Here is a 6,170-nt window from a genome sequence, read left to right on the forward strand (position 1 = left end):
TCGTCTGTATGTTGCGGCCATGCCCTACAGCAGCCTCACCGCACCATGCTTTGCTTGCCGACATATCAATCAGGAACCATACCCTGCTACGACTGTCAACGCCTCACCATTCCCAAGAATGTACTGCACTGCGCGCCACAAGCAAGCTCTGACTACACGCCATCTCCTCCCATGATGGGAACGGGCCATCCACGGCAACTCATTACTTCACACGCCCACGTCCAATCGTGACGGTAACCCATTAATTCGCCCAGTCACATCACAGGTAACCCTGCCACTCTCCCTATAAAAAGGGAGGCTTCTTCCTCCCGAGGGGGACTCCTCCTAACTCTAATTTTCTGGCTTGGACTGCTACATACGAACTACATCTCCTTCTCCAAAATTAAGCCCCCCTCTGACTTAAGCATCGGAGGGCCGGCGCCGGGGAGCCCGGCCACCGGCTTCTTGCAGGTCTCCCGGAGGACGCCGCCCGCCGACGGACCGCCACCCGCCATTCTCGCGCCGGAGCTCCTCCTCCTCAGCCGACGGCCGCCCCCGGGTCCAAATTCCAGCAACAGTTGGCGCTAGAGGAAGGGCCCGAGTTGCGGCCATGAAACTAAGGAGCAGAGGAGTCTTTAACGCCTCTCAGCATCATGCTCCAAGTCCCGAACGCTCAGTCCAGAATTCACCACCAAGATCTCCGGTAGATTAAGTTCCACAAGTCCAACTCGAGCACTTCGATGCGCTAGTGCAGCAAGTCCAAGCGCTAGCCATTGCAGCTCAAAGCCTGCAATAAGTGGAGGCCCCTCCTGTGCCGCCTCCACGGGATCATGTTAAGCAGAGGAAGAAACTTTCTCCCGAGCCATCTCGAATCAGGCATGGCTCCCGCTGCAACGACGTATGTAGGGGCAACCAGTGAGTAGTCCAAGTCTCACGCCAACGAGTTGGAGGGAAAGAGAAATAAAAGCTGAGGTCTGGAGAAGGAGAGTTATGGAGCTTTAAAATGGGATTGTAAGCCCCTGTGACAAAGGGTACAGCCCCATTAAATTCCATTGTCCTTCCAAGTCTTCTGTCTTCCGGCAGCAAGCAAGAAACCAGCATGTACTCTCTCCTCACGAGCGTAAGTCCTTAGGATAGCGCCCGCGACGTAGCTCCCCTTCAGAGCGTCGCCATCACAGAAGCCCCCGCCGAGCTCATGCAGATCGAGCTCAGAAGACCAAGCTCATGCAGGCTGCTAAGCTCAGAAGGCCGCCGAGCTCATCCAGGCCGAGCTCATGCAGGCTGCCGAGGTCAGAATGCCGAGCTCAGAAGGCCGCCGAGCATAGAAGGCCAAGCTCAGCAGGCCGTCGAGCTCAGAAGCCCGAGCGCAGAACACCTCCCAGAAAATCGAGCCAAAGAAGGCCGGTGCTGAGCCAAGTCCTGAGGGACTTTGGAGCTCGGGAGCCATCAAAATATCTCCAAAAGGTACAGGACGCCACTTTGGCTTCAAATAATTTCAATATTTTATCTATTTTCAGGTCGGAGAATCCAAAAAACGACCTACGGGTATCTACATCTCCAACGTCGCCCCGATCTGAGTGGGGGCGCACGGTCGCCAACGGACAAGGTCCGTCGTCTCCGGATATCTACATCTCCAACGTCGCCCTGATCTGAGTGGGGGCGCACGGTCGCCAACGGACAAGGTCCGTCGTCTCCGGATATCTACATCTCCAACGTCGCCCCGATCTGAGTGGGGGCGCACGGTCGCCAACGGACGAGGTCCGTCGTCTCCGGATATCTACATCTCCAACATCGCCCCGATCTGAGTGGGGGCGCACGGTCGCCAACGGACGAGGTCCGTCGTCTCCGGATATCTACATCTCCAACGTCGCCCCGATCTGAGTGGGGGCGCACGGTCGCCAACGGACGAGGTCCGTCGTCTCCGGATATCTACATCTCCAACGTCGCCCCGACCTGAGTGGGGGCGCAGGGTCGCCAACGGACGAGGTCCGTCGTCTCCGGATATCTACATCTCCAACGTCGCCCCGATCTGAGTGGGGGCGCACGGTCGCCAACGGACGAGGTCCGTCGTCTCCGGATATCTACATCTCCAACGTCGCCCCGATCTGAGTGGGGGCGCACGGTCGCCAACGGACAAGGTCCGTCATCTCCGGATATCTACATCTCCAACGTCGCCCCCGATCTGAGTGGGGGCGCTGCTGAGTCGACCACAAGCCAAAGAAGGCCGCTGAGTCAACCTGGAGCACTTAACTCCAACTGCATTAGAGGTACATCCTACTTGGCACGTACATCTCTATACATATTTGGCTATATTACAGGATGATCGACGACTGGACTACTTCCTTCGCCCGAGCCAAAAAGCAGCTCGAACTCGGAAGTCGGGGGGTAGTGTTGGGGGGAAAAATGGACCACCCCACAAATACAATTAAAGCACCCAAATCCGACAGCGAGCCGAGCTCATCGGCCAAGCCGAGCTCAGAAGGCCGAGGCCGAGCTCAGAAGGCTGCCGAGGCCGAGCTCCGAAGGCTGCCGAGCACAGAAGGCCGAGCTCATGGGCCGAGCCGAGCTCAGAAGGCTGCCGAGCACAGAAGGCTGCCGAGGCCGAGCTCCGAAGGCTGCCGAGCACAGAAGGCCGAGCTCATAGGCTGAGCCGAGCTCAGAAGGCTGCCGAGGCCGAGCTCCGAAGGCTGCCGAGCACAGAAGGCCGAGCTCATAGGCCGAGCCGAGCTCAGAAGGCTGCCGAGCACAGAAGGCTGCCGAGGCCGAGCTCAGAAGGCTGCCGAGGCCGAGCTCAGAAGGCTGCCGAGCTCAGAAGGCCGAGCACAGAAGGTCTAGCTGACCTCAGAAGGTCGACCTCGTCGTCTGTATGTTGCGGCCATGCCCTACAGCAGCCTCACCGCACCATGCTTTGCTTGCCGACATATCAATCAGGAACCATACCCTGCTACGACTGTCAACGCCTCACCATTCCCAAGAATGTACTGCACTGCGCGCCACAAGCAAGCTCTGACTACACGCCATCTCCTCCCATGATGGGAACGGGCCATCCACGGCAACTCATTACTTCACACGCCCACGTCCAATCGTGACGGTAACCCATTAATTCGCCCAGTCACATCACAGGTAACCCTGCCACTCTCCCTATAAAAAGGGAGGCTTCTTCCTCCCGAGGGGGGACTCCTCCTAACTCTAATTTTCTGGCTTGGACTGCTACATACGAACTACATCTCCTTCTCCAAAATTAAGCCCCCCTCTGACTTAAGCATCGGAGGGCCGGCGCCGGGGAGCCCGGCCACCGGCTTCTTGCAGGTCTCCCGGAGGACGCCGCCCGCCGACGGACCGCCACCCGCCATTCTCGCGCCGGAGCTCCTCCTCCTCAGCCGACGGCCGCCCCCGGGTCCAAATTCCAGCAACAAAAATCATCAATACCCCAATCATGTATATAAACTAAACAAAGCACTTTATGGTCTAAAATAAGCTCCTAGAGCGTGGTATGAAAGACTTAGCAAATTTCTATTAAACCATGAATTCTCTAAAGGAAATGTTGATTCAACACTGTTTTTAAAGAAGAAAAACAAATAAATGTTAGTAGTGCAGATTTATATAGATGATATTATTTTCGGTGCTACTAACAATCACCTCTGCGAAGAATTGCTGACTTAATGGAGAGTGAATTTGAAATGAGCATGATGGGAGAGCTGAACTATTTTCTCGGGCTCCAAATCAAACAATCTAAAAAGGGGATCTTCATCAATTAAGCTAAATACATTAAGGAGATGCTTAAGAAGTTTGATATGGATGGAAACAAGCCAATCAGCACACCCATGAGCTCATCATGCAAACTAGATAAGGATGAATCAGGTAAATCAATAGATCAAAAGCTGTATAGAGGTATGATAGGCTCTTTACTATATCTTACAGCAAGTAGACCTGATATCATGTTTAGTGTATGCATGTGTGCTAGATATCAATCTAATCCTAAGGAATCACATTTAATTGCAGTTAAGAGAATTTTTTAAATACCTAATAGGAACAAAAAATATAGGTTTATGGTACTCTAAAGAATCTAGCATAAACTTAATAGGGTACACAGATTCAAACTTTGCTGGTTGTAAACTTGATAGAAAAAGCACCAGCGGATCATGTCAATTCTTAGGAGAAAATTTAATCTCTTGGTTTAGCAAGAAACAAAAACTCGGTTGCACTATCTACGGCAGAAGCCGAATATGTTGCTGCCGGGAGTTGTTGTGCTCAAATCTTGTGGATTAAACAACAACTTGAAGATTATGGCATTAAACAAGATAAAATTCCCATAAACTGTGATAATACAAGTGCCATTAATCTAACTAAAAATTCAATTTAGCATTCAAGAACTAAACACATTGAGATAAGACATCACTTCATAAGAGATCATGTACTGAATGGTGATGTGACACTTCAATTTGTTTGTACTGATGATCAACTTGCTGATATCTTCACAAAACCTTTGAGTGAAGATCGATTTTGCATACTAAGAAGAGGTTAGGAGTGATTGATCCATTCTAGTGATACTCTCCTCTAGTTCATTGATTTTGAAGATTAGTTTATGTTGGACATAGGATTTCTTATCTATGATCATCAGATCAGTTCTTAAATCCTAGATAAGTCCATAACTCTCTCTTTGGCACGAAAATAACAAGATTCTTGGTTGTGTGCCAGAGTTCGAGTCGACTCGGATACATTTTAGAGTCGGCTCATGGGTGAGTCGACTCGCGCATATTTGGGAGTCGACTCGCGACATACCGGTGTTAGATGTATGCCCTAGAAGCCAATTTGGCTGACACATTGTTGATTCTAGGGACATAATTTTGTACTTGACTATTTATTATTGAATAAATAAAAGGCATCTTTTCATTCATATTGTTTATGTGTCTATGAATTGTCCAAGAAATTAATAAGATGATGATACATATTCTCAAGAGTTGAGAATTTGAGCTATGTATCATTGGTGATTAATTTCTAAATGCTCCCTGATCAATGGATCATCACGAGGACGGTGATCGATCCGATCAGTGCATAGATCACTTTCCTTCTGGGATGGACGAGACTTGAGTCACAGTGTAGGGACACTGAAGTGATAGTGCAGGTACTTGTTAGAGAACAAGGGTACTGAGCGTGACCAGACAAGAAGTCACTTGGATGTCTATTCCACTCGTCAGTGACTTGCTTGATGTTGCAGTAGTGTGACTGGTCCTTTGACCTGCGGTGCTTCGGCTACTCACAGTGAGGTTATTGTAGTTTGACTGCACACATACATGGTCTCTAGCCATATGGGTCCATTGCAGTGTAGATTGGCTGCAGTAAGTTCACTGTAGGAGTAGGGTATGCACCTATAGGAATCTATCGACCTTGATAGAAGAGGAGTGATCCTATGTGATTTGTTAGACTGAGTTCTAGACCTTGGCCAGGGCAGTAATATAAAGTGGAAAAGGAGTTTTCACTATCGAACTCAAGTCGAATAAATCTTGACATATGACAGACGATGGGGTTTGACGAGTTGTCCATGACCTCCGTCCTGTAGGGATCCACGGATAGTAGGACTGTATCACATGTTAACTGCACCTAGAGGTTCATCATTCCATTCTGCTGGGTAGCCACTACATGCTGCTAGGTGTCACTGGTGGATGGTGGGACTCATAGGGATTATCTTGATGATCGATAAACCCTAACGAGTTGAGTTGGAATCGTTCCAACCCATTGAAAGGAGTTTTCAATGATATTTGATAGAGATCATAATATATCTCACTACCAGTCAGAATAGAACCTATGGGGTCACACACACTAGAAGTATTGACCGATCCGATGGTTGAAATCGTGATTAGGAATCACAAGTAATCAATTTGATTGATAAGAAGTTGAAGAAGGAACAAAGGGAATTAATTAATTGGACTTAAACACAAATCCTACTTCAGGTAGGATTCTAGAGTCCTAATTGGATTAGGACTGGGAATCCTACTTGGAGTAGGACTGGAATTCCTACTTGGAATAGGATTCCTACAATCCTAATGAGATTAGAAATTTTGAATTAAAATAGGATTCCTACTTGGAGTAGGATTCCTAGAAATCCTAATTAGATTAGGACTTCGGATTCAAATAGAGTCCTAATTGGATTAGGACTAAAATTAAATATGTCCTAATTTGGATTAGGATTT

Source organism: Phoenix dactylifera, unplaced genomic scaffold (genome assembly GCF_009389715.1).
Source record: "Phoenix dactylifera cultivar Barhee BC4 unplaced genomic scaffold, palm_55x_up_171113_PBpolish2nd_filt_p 000404F, whole genome shotgun sequence".
Classification (NCBI taxonomy): Eukaryota; Viridiplantae; Streptophyta; class Magnoliopsida; order Arecales; family Arecaceae; genus Phoenix; species Phoenix dactylifera.